Raw genomic sequence first — 15,007 nt, 5'->3', positions numbered from 1 at the left:
CCTCTGGCCAGACGTCATCCCCCCGCTTGGGCTTGGCCTCAAGAGTCCTCAGCACCTCCTTTCATCCCGCGGTGGCCGAGAGCGAGCGAGCGAGCGAGCAAGAGAGAGAGCACGAGCGGCGGGCGGGCGGGCAGGAGCAGCAGATGGAGCGAATTAAGGCCGCCGCGACGACCACTCGCGCGCTCAGCTCCGACGGCGCGCTTCCAGCCTGGGACGCGGCCGCAGGGAAGCGGCAGAGAGACCGGAGAGCCTCGGGGAGGCGGCGGCTGGGATCTGGTCTCCTGAGAGCTCGCTGCGCTTCCCGGCGCACCCTCGCCCGGGTCTGCGCCGGACTGGTGCGGCTTCAACCTGCAAACGAGCTGGGGCTGTAAGCGGGCGCGCAGAAGAGAACCTGCTGGAGGGGGGTCAGAGCCGCCCCCCCTCTCCATTGCGGAAAACCTTCCTGCACCTGCCTGCCCAAGTTGTTTTGTGTTACATATTCCGTATGACAAGGTCTGTGGCAGCTCGCAGAGGAGCGCTAGTACCAGGTCTCCTCCAATCACACACGCTGTCTGTCTGTCCGTCTAGGGTACCCCTCGGGACCATTGCTTCAGTTCCTCTGCCCTCCTTGCACTCACCCGCTCTGGGCCTTTGGGCCAACTCAGTTCAGAAACCCAGGCCCGCCACTGAGTGCGTGCCATGCAGGGCTCTAACTCAGGCAGAGCAACTAGGGATTTGCTCCTGGGCACCAAAATGTCAAAGATACCGAAATCTAGAGAGGAATATCTTGGTGAGCGTTAAGAAGATAAATGGCAAATACCTTCTAGCACAATTTGCTTCCCCGTTTTTGAAACCATAAGATATTCTCTTTACTGTATTTGGGGCAGGGAGAGACATTATCACCACCTTCGCCGTTTCTTAGGGATTCATTCACACACGGTCCCTCGGGGCAGAGTGAGTGGGAGGGAGGGAGGGAGTGCCACTTGCCGCAGGTACTGTGCCAGCATTTCTACTTACAGCACTGCTGCCATCTCCAGGACTGACCTGTAGCTGTGCAGGACAGTCACAGGTCTTGGGCCTCCGCTTCCATTCTCATCTCACGTCACATTTCCTGAAATCAATGCTTCCTGAGAAAACCAGTGTACACACTAGGCACTGCCAAAATTCAAGGGTAGAGAAAGGAAAGGATGCCCATACAGACACAAAGCAGCTGTAGGTCAACATACGGACATGGCCCGAAAGCATGCTGGCTGAAGTCCAGTGTCCATAATGGCTGAAGGATTTTGGGAACAGTAGTACAAAAAAAATAACTTTTCCAAGCTCTGCTGAGGCCATGTCAAAGTTCATCCTGTAATGCAACAGCTCTCTCTCACACACCCTCCATACATACAGCTTCCCTTAATTCTTGCAGCATAAAGGTACAATCGAGAACATTTTGCCCCATGAGCATTTATGTGTCAGTAAGACTGACATCAGACTAATATTCAGTTAATAGCTCATCATTCCTGCCTGTTATTGCCGCAGTTTCCTCACATGCAAACATGTAGAGCACAACATGCCAGTTATGTTGCCCAGTTTGGGCTACAAGTAGACTCACATGTTCAACCTGTGTATATTCACCTTGTGTTGCCACTCTATGTGCTGACTAGTCTCCATCTTTTAATGATGCTCTGATGGAGATGTATGTTACTCTGCTGAATCAACAGGTTGAGGAAAGTTTACCACACAAGAATAAATATCCTTCTTTTAGTTAGAAATCAGGGACCAGCTGGCATAACCCAAGCCTATGAAAGCAGATGGAATGCCTTCCATATGGGGCTGCTTCACATACACCTATTTTTCTAGGTCTTTTTACAGAGCAAGGAATGGAGAACCTCCCCTTCCCAGTTTTGGTCTTCAGCTCCCACAATCCTACTAAACTAGTAGGAGCTTCTGGGAGCAGGGTACAAAACCTATGAGCACACAAATATGCGCAAAGTTAACACGTGAACATACTAATCCTGCATGTATACAGACTATTAATTGTATGTGCATGTAAATGTGACTGGAACATTTAGTACATGGAAGAAGATCCCTCTTCCCATGGTATGTTCAGGCCCTGTGCAGCAGACTTTTTTCTTACTGCACTGAGTGAGTGAGCATTCCAGTATATTGAGGGTTTGCATCGGGCTGGGGTTAGGATTGAATTGATGTGTCTTTTATTTCCTGAATTCACTGAGAGTTCCAACATCCTCCTTGAACAGGGCAAGCTAGTGACAACCAGAGTATGTCCCTTCTGCTTGCTGGCTTCACTGTTCACTTAAAAATGGCACAGAACTTCTCTCTTCCCAATATTTTACACTGGCTAGTATAGAAACATGGAACAGACTTGTCGGGTTAACTTTCATAACAGTTGGTTTGTTTGTCTGTTTTTATCTGTGACAAGTGGCTGAAACTTGGGGACACTGTCTACAACTTGCAGATGACAATGCCATAGAATGCTTGTCCTGTCAGCCTAGATCTCTGTGGATTCTGCACACAAAACAAAACAAAAAACCTTGAGTGGATTAAATTGCCCTGTCCTGGTGCATGAGACTTAAAACCCTAAAAACCCCACTCATCCTCAATCTTGTTAGCACTTAACAGTTTCTTTATGGCAGCAAAATACTTTTGAAGCTGTACAGGCAAGCTCCTTCATTCTTTGAGGATAAAGCAGAGAGCACATGTGGATCCATGTACACATCAAGCCACATATACCATCTCAACCTTTTCCAGGGGTTTCATTTCCCAGAACCTAGGAGAAGCAGTAGACTTTCTTCAGTCCACCGCAAGGATTCCAGCTGTGCTCAGAGGGAAAAGGAGAAGGACCAATGATGTCAAAAAGTCACAAAGCCTGCCAATTCTTCAAGTTCTGTGCCCACTGCATCCCTGCCAGGCATGTCCTGTGAGCTGCCTGGATGGGAAGGGAGTGATGGGTTAGTCATGAGCTGCTCTAAACTCTTGAAAGGAGTGCAATTAATTTTATTTATTTATTTATTTATTGGACTTATATACCGCCCCATAGCGCTACAAGCACTCTCCGGGCGGTTTACAATTTTTTAATTATACAGGCTACACATTGCCCCCCAGCAAGCTGGGTAAAATTAAGGATAAAGGAACTCCATGTGCACTGTGTACACAGTGGGTTGAATTCAGACTTGGTAATTACATTAATTAAGGCTAACACAAATCCCATTGATTTTAGTGGATCTGTTTTATCCACTACAGTACCCAGTGTGCTATAGTGGATAGTGTGACAGAATAGTACTCAGGAGACCTGGATTCGAATCCCTGCTTGGTCACTGAAACTCATAGGGACGGAGTGTGTGGTAGTAGCCAAACCACTCCTTAAACATCTCACTTACCCTCAAGGCCCTATTATGGTCACTATAAGTCAGCTCCAATTTGAGAGCACATAGCACACATAACATTCTAAGTAAGACTCAGGCTCAAATCAGATGCTACAGTCACCACATCACTAGAAGAAAAAAGCATGGTAGTGTTTCAGCTACACCATCCTCTTTCCCAGCCTCAAAAGGGCTTTCCCAGTATACAAAAGGGACCCCCAACCCCTCCCCTCAACACTTCAGGATTATACTGGATACCTTACAGTTGTGGCCAGGTATATATTGAGATCACAAAATTCAGCATCCACACCAGAATCAAACTTTCAACATGAAAGTTTATGCAGACTAAAATACTGTAACTGGAAAAATCAGCAGTAGCTGAACATGCCTTGAAACAAGCTGGACATGAAATCCTATTTCAAAACACAGAAGTACTGGACAACACCAGCAATCATTATGTTAGACTACACAGGGAAGCCTTTGAAATCCAGAAACACCAGCACAGCTTCAACAACAACAAAAAAGTAAAAAACTCAACAAAGCCTGGCTCCCAGCACTGAAAAATACAGCCTGCAAAAAGGTCAGTGAACTCTACCCAGCCACAAGGACCTGTGACCACTGCACACAAAAGACTAGCTAACGACACCCATCAATCACAGTGACAGATCATCTCTCCTCATCACAACAATACACCCACGACAAAAAAACAAAACAAAACAAAAACACTCCGTGATCACCATAGTCAGCCAATCTCCTGAAAAGGACAAAAAGCTGATCCCACAGCTACAAATACTCAACTATCTCTCACACTACCCCAGAACACAGACAGAGTTCTGACAGAGTTCTAGACACCGGCCACAGAGACTGGTGAAACATTAGGAAGAAAAACCTCCAGAACACGGCCAAACAGCCCAGAAAACCTACAACAACCAAATTACCAGTTCTTTCGGAAGGTTGAGGTCAATGTGGCTGCAGCTCAGGACCTGACTGCAGAAACATTTGAAGCCTGATTCAGACATGACTCCACTCCGCTACCCTTGCTTTCCCTGTACATGTATCACCCTTCTTGAAAAGTTTTATGATGATGCTTCTATCTCTACACCCTTAGAATCCTTTCTCAAAATACCACAATCTGTACATGTTATACTTTATATTCCTCTGAGCTCTCTGTTGGCATCTCCCCTCCGTTTCTCTATAAACATGAGTGCAGCTGTATGTCAATCGGGCTCATACATCCACTGAAGGGGGTCTGCCATGGCACACCAGGGTGGTAGAGTGACAGGAGCGTTAGATTAGGATAAGGGGATAAGAGGCTCTCTAACCCTCTACTTCATCCTCAGAACAACCCTGTGAGGCCGGCCAGTCCAGAAGAGGCCGACCAGCCCAAGGAAATCCAATGAGTTTCTAGGCTACCTTGAGGTCACTGCAGAGAAGCCAGGGTACAAATAGAACTGGCGAAAGAAATAGGTTAGTCTTTCAGGTGGTCTAAGGCTGCTTGTTGTTAAGTTTCCCGATTTGTAATTCTGTGCACTCTCCTGCTCTTCCTGTCTCTTCCTCCCTTTCCATGTGCTTAGAAGGTATGGTCCCGCCCACCGTGTAAAACACCCTTCTGACCCGAATGACATTGTGAAACTATGAATGACATTGTTGGCCCTCACAGTATTTCGCTGTTTAGTTCCAGCAGGACCAGGGGCATTATGGGAACTGCCCTGTCATCTGTGGGTGAGCCAAAAGCACCCCAGCTCAGGGAGAATAAACGCAAGGAACCCGGCAAGAGGCCTCCTGCAGGTCAGCAGGCCCCGAGTCCCAGCCATTGCTGAGCTTCCAGGTCAAATCCTGGAACTCGGGATGGCAGGACGCCCTGGGGAAAGGCGGGCCCTTCCTTTAGGCAGAGTGGGGTGGCAGCCTCAGGTGGCAGATTTTGGGTGTCGTTCAAAGGGCATCAGATTATCCATCATCCAGTTTGCTATTTTTGTACTTTTATTGCTGGCAGGTGCGCAGCTCGAGGGATTATCTGCCTCCTGGACTAAAATAACTTGGCTGACTTTCCACGCCACTTGTACGCACCTAGACCGGAGGCAACGACACCTCGTCCTTTTGAAACGGCCTCAAGCGGCTATAATATGTATGTCTGTCCTCCAGGGCCGCAGTCGGGATAAGCCTTTCAGGCTCCCTCGCCCCGCCGCCCGCCCCCGCCCCATTTGCTTTCACAGCCGCCTGGGACGCGAAAGCCGCCGCCCCCCCCCGCCCCCCAAGCGAGGAATCCTCGCTTGGGGACGCCCAGGTTCAATGCCAGACTTTGCCAGCAGGGGCTGTTGCAGGATTGGCTATTATGGGTTGTCATGCGGCCGCCGCCGCCGGCCACCCCCTCCGCCGCCCTTTCCTCCACAGGCAAGCGAGGCAGCCCTTCTTCGCTTGTGCACGTTGAGGCGAGGGGGGAGGATAACCCGATCCGCCCTGACGGTGGGGAGGGAAGAAGGAAGGCTGTTTCCCGGGAGGGTCCTTCGGCAGAAAGAGGCAGCCAAAGGGAGAAGGAAAGGGCACATCCTCCCTTTCTGGCCAAACATTCACCCGTCGCCCCCCCCCCCCGGCAGCTTATCAGAGTACCCTGGAAAACACAGAGAGAAGCCCACGGTCTGCCTTCAATGGGCCCTCTTGCACAGTGCCTGCTTCCCGCCTAGCCTGTTAGCCTTAACGTGGAGAGGGGTGAGGGAGAGCAGCCCCCCCCCCCCCGTTTACTCGCCCAAGGTCCACGAATGTTAATGAGCGGCAAAGGAGAAGTCCGGGAGCGCTATATTTTCACGGAACGCAACATCCATCCGCCTTTGATGAAGTGACTCAAACGCTGATTAATTCACCCGATACCCCCCCACCCCCCGGTGCAGGACAGGTCCCTAACTGTCGGCTATTCCTCCTCAGTTCCTCTTTCCTAAACAAGCCGAGTCGCATCCCAAACGACCCTGACAACTTTCGAGAGCTCGGAGAATTTCCCTTTTGGATAACAATTCCAAAAATCCATCTCCCCCCCCCCCCCAAGAATCAGGAAAGTGTCGTCCGAAAGAACATGACCTGGTGCCAGACCCCAAATAGTACACCCCTTTCAACTAAAGAGCCGTGGTAAGGATCGCCTGGTTTACTTCGATCCCACCGTTTCTGATGTTCACTTACTTCATACGTATCTCATGCACCAGGCGCGGTTGATTTCTAAACGGCGTGTTTATTTATCAACCGCCCAGCGATAAGTCAGCGTTTCCATTATACGCTGCTAAGTGCTGTCAAGTCGGAACGACTTAAAGCAACCATAACAATGATTTCAAAGTGAGGTACTTAAGGAGAGGCTTTACCCCCCCCCCCCAGTGAACTTCCATAGCTGAGCTTGAGATTCAAAACCATGTCTCCAGAGTCCTAGTCTATTACTCAGTCTACATCACACTGGTTAAATCAACTGGCCTGTTTCAGTTAGGACTAGTTCAGTGGTATCTGGCTGCAGAGTCAGAGGCTGGAAGTTTGAATCCCCGTTGTGTCTCCTGCAAGTACAGCCAGCCCGGGTGGCCTTGGGGGCAAGCTGCACAGTGCCAGGGCGCCCCCCCCCCCAAGAAGGGAAGGGTAAACCACTTCAGAGTAGTCTTTACCTGGAAAACACTGAAAAAAGTAATCGTAAGTCCTAAAGTCAGATTATTATTATTACTACCAATAGAATACTAGCCATGAAAAGAAAAAAATTAGGTGGAGAGGGAGAAGGAGTAATGCAGACTCAGAATTCTTGTGTTTCTGAATTCCTCTGGGGAACAGAGTGAATAAAATAAAATAAAATGGCAAAAGGAGTCTTATGAGTGCCTTGTCAAAAACTCTCCAGAAGGAAAACTGGAGTATTTGCAGTACTTACAAATGTGAAGCAGACGCACAAGGAGCAAAGGCCAACTTATTCTCTCGAGAGCATGTTTTCCAGCTATGTGTGGATGCAAGCTCGCAGGTGCTTCCAGGTGGGGCTTTTACTCCACAGTTGCACTGCTTCCTGAACAGAACTTGACGGGCCCTCCAGATAGTAACGCTCTCCATGTGTAACCCTTCCAATGTCCTCTCAATGATTCTTCTTCCCCTTTTCTGCTTACCCAATAAAATCCATGAAAGGGAGAACAACTTAGCTCCATCCTAGTCTTGCTGATTTGTAGTCTGGAAGCATTCTCCCATTCCCTGAATCTCATCTGATCCCACAGATTCACCTCCTTATGATGTCATTCTTACATAGCAAGGATGAACTTGCCTGGATGAAATGGACAGTTGCTGAAATAGAGGTTGAGATCATAATTTTTTTCACATTTTTTTTAAAAAATATCTCAGGTAGGTAAGCTGGCTGAGTTACCCTGGGAAATGTGGTCCAAAATAATAACATAGCCTGAACGTGCAGGTAAATGGCAAAGGAACATTCTAAGCTTCGTTGCAGGTCAGAAGCATATAAACTTCCTAGCACTTGATCAGTTTACTGACTACTCCCTGTTCCATAGTTTCCAGGAAACAAAGAACTGGGATTAGCAACCCAACATCAGCAAGACCAGCCTCATGATGAAGAGTGCATATGGATTTGAGTTAGATAACGGACAAAGCAAATAACACATTGCACGTTTTTATTTCTTCTATCTGGGAAAAGAAGTGTGTGGGGTTTTTTAAGCAGTCCCCTCTTTTTCTTCAAAGGGCTTCTCTGACAGGTGATGAGCAGACAGCATTCACTTCTACCTGTATCAAAGCCCCTGCACCACTCTGATCATTTTGATGATCCCAATGAGCTGGCTTAAACAGTTTAGGAATCTTGACACTGTCTTGGGTTGCGCAGCAACTCCTGGGGCCTTGAGGTCATAAACATTCTGATTCAGGTCAAAAGGATGGGCTTTTCCCTTCTGAAACAGGGTTGGCCACTCCTCCATCCATCCAGCAGCTGCTCCTTCTGCTGCTCAGCCTGCCTCCCCCCAAGGCAATTAAACATTAACTGCCCCAGAGTGGAATTCTGTACTGTTCTTGCATGTCAAGGCACATCTAGCCCAGCTGCTGAGCCACACGGAATTTGGAAGATGTGGGAGAAGGGTGCTTTCCCCACCTATCACCTGAGGAGGGTGTCTGAACATATCAAATCTGCTGAGGGGGCTTTTCAGTGGTATCCTGGCAGCCAGGGTTATTATGGAGCACTGACAATCCCATTCAGAGATAGACCTATTGAAATGGAATGGAAGGGGCAGCCATGCGTCTTAAGCAGGAGTGTCTGGAGGGGGTAACCAGGCAATAGGACAGAATGACAGACAGGTCTGATCCATGCAGCAAAAAGCACCTGCCACATATCTGCACATGTCTCTCTGACAGCACAGGGAGCAACTGCCAGCAGATTGTCCCCACCTTGTTAATGGGTTTGGGCCAGATTCCTTTGGAAAAAAATCAGTGGTGAGATATGATGGGCATTGAAGTCCAGCAACATCTGGAGGGCCACACATTCAACTGAGTGAAAAACTTTGGTCTGTATTGTCAACGGTTCTGTTAGAAGTGATATGTATATATGCAGAATATGCTAATGCTGTGAGGTATACATCAGCACACACCAAACAAGTGGATGTAGCACTTAATGAATTATGCAGGATTATTATTATAGCTGACCAAAGTAGACTTGTGACTAGGTGCGCAGCGTATTAATTTATTAAATAAATGAATAATTATTAGTTGCTTGAAACCAACCCCCATTGAAAAAGTCTATTATTTGGCTGGCATTGCCCCTCTAGAGGTATGTTGAGAGGTGCTAGCAAATAATAAATGAAATAAGGTAATACAGCAACAAACCCATCATGGAAATACCTCCCCACCCCCATGACAGTTAAAACTGAGAAAAAGTTTTCTGCATCTTGAGCTCTAAATATCAAACCAGAAGAGGCTAGGTTAAACCTATGGAGAGCAAAAACAACACACCTTGCCAAATGGATGAATGCTGAAGAGTGTCTCCCATAAGGACAAGACTCTAGCTGGACCTCCTCGAGGTCACTTAATAGACTTCAAAGTGAAGTAGGAAAATCAAAGAATAACCAAATACTTAGATACAGGAAAAAAAATTTGTGACTGTGGAGAAATTCAGTCAATGCAGCACTTGTGCATAAAATTTATACTCCGCCAAAGATAAAGCAAATGGCTGAGATAATGCTATTGAAGCATTCTGGTCAAAATTAATCTAAATATTTTTAAATGCTAACATTTTTAATTTTACCTGTATTTTATATGGATCCATAATTTTAAATTGTGCAGTGCTCTGATATAAATTAAAAACAGAAGAAAGAACAAATGTATTTGAAAGAGAAATAGGGCATTGCACCTGGAGTTGGCAAGGAAGCCTGGCTCTTTCGTTCACTTATAGGGGAATGGTTGCAACCAAAACAAAAGGCATGTGCATCTTCTTGGAGGTATTTTCACTTAGTGTTGAATAATCATATCCGTTTCTTGAAAGGAGCCATATGCCCAAAGATGGGGCCTGTGTGTTCTTAGAGAAAGAGCCGGAAGACTAGATTGCCTGATAGCTGTAAAACTCTCAGATCCCCACCCACCCCCAAAGTTCATCGCTATATAGCTGCCACAGGGCAATTAGTATCCTCACAAAGGTCCTATAAGAACCACAGACTAAACACAGGTATCTCTCCGATTATCTCCCTAATTGTTATAAAGAGATCTGAAAACTTAATCTTATTCACACTATGAATAAAGCCATATTAAGGATCTAACTGAGGCAAAAGTCATCAGCCGGTGGGCCCTCTTGCTTGAGCTGATTGCTCTCACAGAGGGCTAAAGAAAGATTAAAGCCCTAATGATGGAATGGAGGTAGAGAGAGTTGAAATTAAAAGCCATTTGGCCAGTGACAGAGCTCCAGAGAGATCCTGAACAAATTGTGACAAAAGTCTAAATAGTATTTATGTGTGCTAATGTGCCATTTTTTTAGTAGATTTTCCCTCCACAGACTTCTGTTGCAGCACAGGGATGATACAACACAACAGCCTGGGATTCTATCATTTCAGCTCATTCCCTCCTTCTGTGTAAGGAACAGTGTGCTATAAGCATCATTCAACATGGGATATTTGTATCCCTGGAGATGCGGATACGAATATTGGCACCACAGGTGTCTGGGAAAACCAAACCCTCCCCACCAAACCAGTAGATCCACTTACTGCTCGTCATGCAGAATGCACAGCTGGTGTCATTCTCATTGCAGCAATCCAGGAAGCAGCACAACTAGTACTTCCCTGCCTCCTTGCACAGCTGGCCACTCGAGCAAGGAGGCAGGATGAAGAGTATCCCTGCTCAGCTGTTGAGTGGTTGGCTGCACAGGGAGGCAGGGAAGCACCAGTCGGACTGCTTCCCAGGTTGTTGCAACATGAATAATGCTGGTTGTGCACACTGTGCACCGAGTGGTAAATGCAGCTGCCTGTTCGACGGGGAGGGTCTGGTTTTCCCAGGCACCTGTGATGTCAATATTCATATTCATTACAAATAGAGGTGGGGGTATTCATATATGAATATCCCCGCAGAGCTGGACTGAATGAGGAGCTGGCCCCTGCGGCTGGCCCATCCATTTATGTGTCCGCTGGTGGCAGCCTGGCTCATCCTTCCAATCGCTCCTGGAGCTTCGCTCTCTTCCTGCTTGCCTGGCCACTCCAGGCAGTGGGAGGGAGGACGAGTCTCCCTGCATGGTTGCTGAGTCACTAGCCGAGCAGGAAGACAGCAGAGCTCCGGGAATGACTGGAAGAATGAGCCAGGCTGTCACCAGTGGATGCATGAGTGGACAGGTCAGCCGCAGGGGCTGGCCTCTCATTAAGTCCAGTGTGCAGGGATATTCGTATATGAATACCCCCATCTCTAGTTGTGAATATCCCATGTCTAACCTTGATGCAGACTGAAATGGGAAGCAATTGTATTACTTGAGGTGATATAAATGGTGATGAGGACTCCAAGGCATTTCACTGCATGTGCCTCCCTCATACATGTTGAGGATGCCTTGTTCTGGGGCAAGTCTGCAATTCATGGCCAATTTGGTCTGTCTCAGGGTCTGCCCAAGGGGATGTGACAGGATGTGCATCAGAGCTGGGCTTTTGAGCAGCAACAGTTCTCAATTTTTGGTTCCTATGTGGTGTTAAACTACAATTCCCAAAATATCTGCCCATGCTTTCTGGGGCTTCTGGGAAATGAAGTCCAGTAGTATTTGGGGACACACACAAAAAAGAAGTGGAACTTGGATGGGAATCCTCTTGTCAAGTTTCATCCTTCTGGCCCTTCTCAGGGCCTGAATACACTGACAAATACTTTAGGATTTGCTCAGGAATTGACATGGGTGAATTCAAAGTATTTTTCAATGATCGCATGATGCAAAAGTTAATGGGATTAAGCACATCATTTTTTCTTTCTGAATTGCGGCCCCCACCGCCTGCAGCTTCAGACTTCTGCTTTTTAAAAGCTATAATGATTCGGTGTTCTCTGTGTGTTTTGTTCTACAGAAGGACGGAGGAGGTTGTGACTTTGGATGGTTTATTGGTTATGTAGTAAGTCGGGGCACAATGTTTTTGGGACAGTAGAAATAACCACTAGAGATGGGTACGAACCTGGGTTCGGAGGGTCTTGCCCTCAGTTCGTACCTGTAGCGCCACAATATTCCCTTCCCCCACCTCCCCGGCCAATGACCCCAGTCACCACTCAGAGCGCTCTCTTCTCCTCCCACTCTTCAGCTGCTCAACCTGTCCCTGGCAGGAGTACGAGTCTGCCTATCTTGGTTCCTTGTCTGAGTGGGTGATCAGCCAAGGTGGCAGGGCAGAGAAGCCTATGCTCCTGCCAGAGACTGGTCAAACAGCAGAAGAGGAGGAAAGGAGCAGGCACATTGGCTGGTGAGTGGAGGATCCATTGAGGGAAGTGGGGGAAAGGAACACACAGCACCTGTGTTGTCACATACACAAATTCTCACAATCCTCCAAACCAAGGTTCATCTCTAATACCCACTCATGCAATCTTTCTCCCTAGTCACCAGAATTTATTGTTGTTGCTTATTTCTCTGTTACAAACTACTGAGCCTAACATTGGATCACCTTATCACTACATTTTTACATTAGTTTAGTAACAGCCTCCACACTGGAAAAAAAAACAGAGATGACAACTGAGACTGGTTACAGGGATCACATAGCAGCTCCATTTCTGTGCAAAATTCAAAGTCCTGGTTGTAACCTACAAAGCCCCAAACAGCTTAGGGACCAAGCTATCTCAAGGACTGCGACTCCCTTTATGAGCCTGCCCGGATGTTAAGATCATGATGAGATGCCTTTCTGTCAGTGCCACCAACTTCACAGGTGTGCTTGATGGGTAAAAGGGAGAGGGCTTTCTCTGTTGCTGCTCCCAGACTTTGGAATTCCCTCCCACAGGAGGCCAGCCTAGCCTCATCTTTGCTGTCCTTCCGCAAGCAGGTGAAGACCTTTCTTGTCAGGCAAGTTTTCCCTCACTGACTGGCCACCTGAGTGGGATTTTTAAATGGATGGTTGTGTCTTACTGCTTGGAATGCACTTTTGGCATTGGTTTTCTCTACTGTCTTTTAGTGTGGTATCTGTTTGATTTTTTTTGTAAACTTACTGTTTTAGTTTTTAATATTGTCTTTTAATGATATAAGGGACCTCTGGTCCTTCTTAAAGAGAAAAATGGAGTAAAAAAATGTAATAAATAAAATAAATATAAAATCTAAACAATGCTGACAACCTCCAGCAAACTACAATGTTTCCATAGCATCTGTGTACGTTTGCATGTGTTTGCAGAACTTGGGAAAACCGGCCCATTTTTCCAACCACCGCACAACCCTTTAAACCATCCCAGCAGCTAGACGGCTGACTATAAAAGCATATCCAGGGATCAGCAGGAAGATGGTATCCAAGAAAGGGGTGAGGTGGGTGCAGACCAAACTGCATCAGATTGTGAGGCCAGTGGAAACACCAGCACTGAAATAATCCAGGGTATCCGTGTGGTCACCTAAATGGAATACAGTTGCAAATAAGACTGTGCGTCAAGTCGATGCCAAGCCCAATTGCTGATTTGGCTCCCCAAAGTAGTTGCAGCCTTAGCCTCTGCAGGGTTTTTGGACCCGTTGCAACCATTTGCTGCTGCAGGCTGGTGGATCCAGGTGGTTTCCTGAAATCTCCTGGGATATTTCCTTCAATTAGGGCCAATAGACCTGCTCAAGTCCTGATCTCTCTCTCTCTCTCTCTCTCTCTCTCTCTTTTGAAAGAGGGAGACCATTCCAATCACTCTCAGGTATCATGTACCAGGGTATCTTTGAACTTCAGAGGTGGTTTATGGTTTGCTGGGAGGGGGGGAGAATGAGACCCGTTACAGCTAAGGAAGCAAAAAGTCAATGCTGATACCAGTAGATGCCTTGATTCCGTGTGATCAGCTTCCTGCATTATTCCTTTGTATGTTAATGGAAAAGATGCCGGCTTTGCAATTCCAGATGGTCTTGGATGATAATGATTTACTTGGATCCCTTCCAGTGTGGTTTCCGGCCTGGCTGTGTAATAGAAACAGCCTCGGTTGCCATGGTGGATGGCTTACACCAGGGAACAGACAGGTGGAGTGCAACCCTCTTAATTTCTCCGGGACCCTTCAGCAGCTTTCACTGCCATCCATCATGATATTCTTCTGGGATGCTGAGCACTGCATGGATCTATTCAAACCTTTCTGGCATCCTTGTAATGAGGTGAGGTGGGGGAATCCTCTCATCCTAAATAGATGAAGAACAATTTCGGTTGGGAGGGGAAAGCCCCTCTGTTCACAACACAGCTCCTGATCTGGCTCCTTCCCCAAGCTTATTTATTAAAACAAGCATCCCCCATGACAAGGGCAAAGCAACCCAAATCTCAACGGCTTTGGCCCTAGAAGTGGCCTTCATGAACGACATCTTAAGGGATTCAGCCAAAACGCAAGGTTCAGCCAGAGACGGCATACAGTATAATGGTTACTAGGTGTGTGTGAGGAAAGGCACTCTTCTCATGCTCCTGAGCTATCGCTCTACTTAGGAGGCCCCTGAGCCATGGCACGCACGCACGGACACACACACACACGTGCGAGCAAAGAACTGGGGCAACGGCAAAGTTTGGGCTCTTTTCCAACCTCCTTACCTTCAATTTCTAACCCCTTGTAATACTGCAAACCTCAGTCGTTTTTCTCCCTGAGACGGAGACAAACCAGGCCTGGCGCCAAAACGTGGTGGTCACCCACCGCCCGAGAGGAAAAGGGGGCGCTTGCCAACTTGTCGGTCCGCCCCACCACCCTCACCGCCTCACCTTCCCCTTCCGACTAACTGATCCATAATCATCCCCTGCAGGCAAGATCAATGGCGGAGGGGGCGAGTGGGGGGGGGGAGAGGAAGGGCAGCCGGGAAAGAGGGAAGAGCCGCCGTCTCGCTGCCTTCTCCGCCTCTGCCGCGCCTCCGGCTCTCTTCCACCCCGACGCCCTCCGCGGCCCCCTCCGCCGCCGTCCGGCTGCTCTCGGGGAAGGTCCCGGCTCCGGGGAAGCGGGCGCCGGCCAAGCCCCCCAACCCCAGGCCCGCAGGATCAGCCGACCCCGCCCCTGCCTTGCCCGCGAGAGATGCAGGCTAGCCGTTCATCCCTTCGCGCCAG

This window comes from Pogona vitticeps, chromosome 2 (genome assembly GCF_051106095.1).
Source record: "Pogona vitticeps strain Pit_001003342236 chromosome 2, PviZW2.1, whole genome shotgun sequence".
Classification (NCBI taxonomy): domain Eukaryota; kingdom Metazoa; phylum Chordata; class Lepidosauria; order Squamata; family Agamidae; genus Pogona; species Pogona vitticeps.
This window is presented reverse-complemented; position numbering follows the sequence as displayed.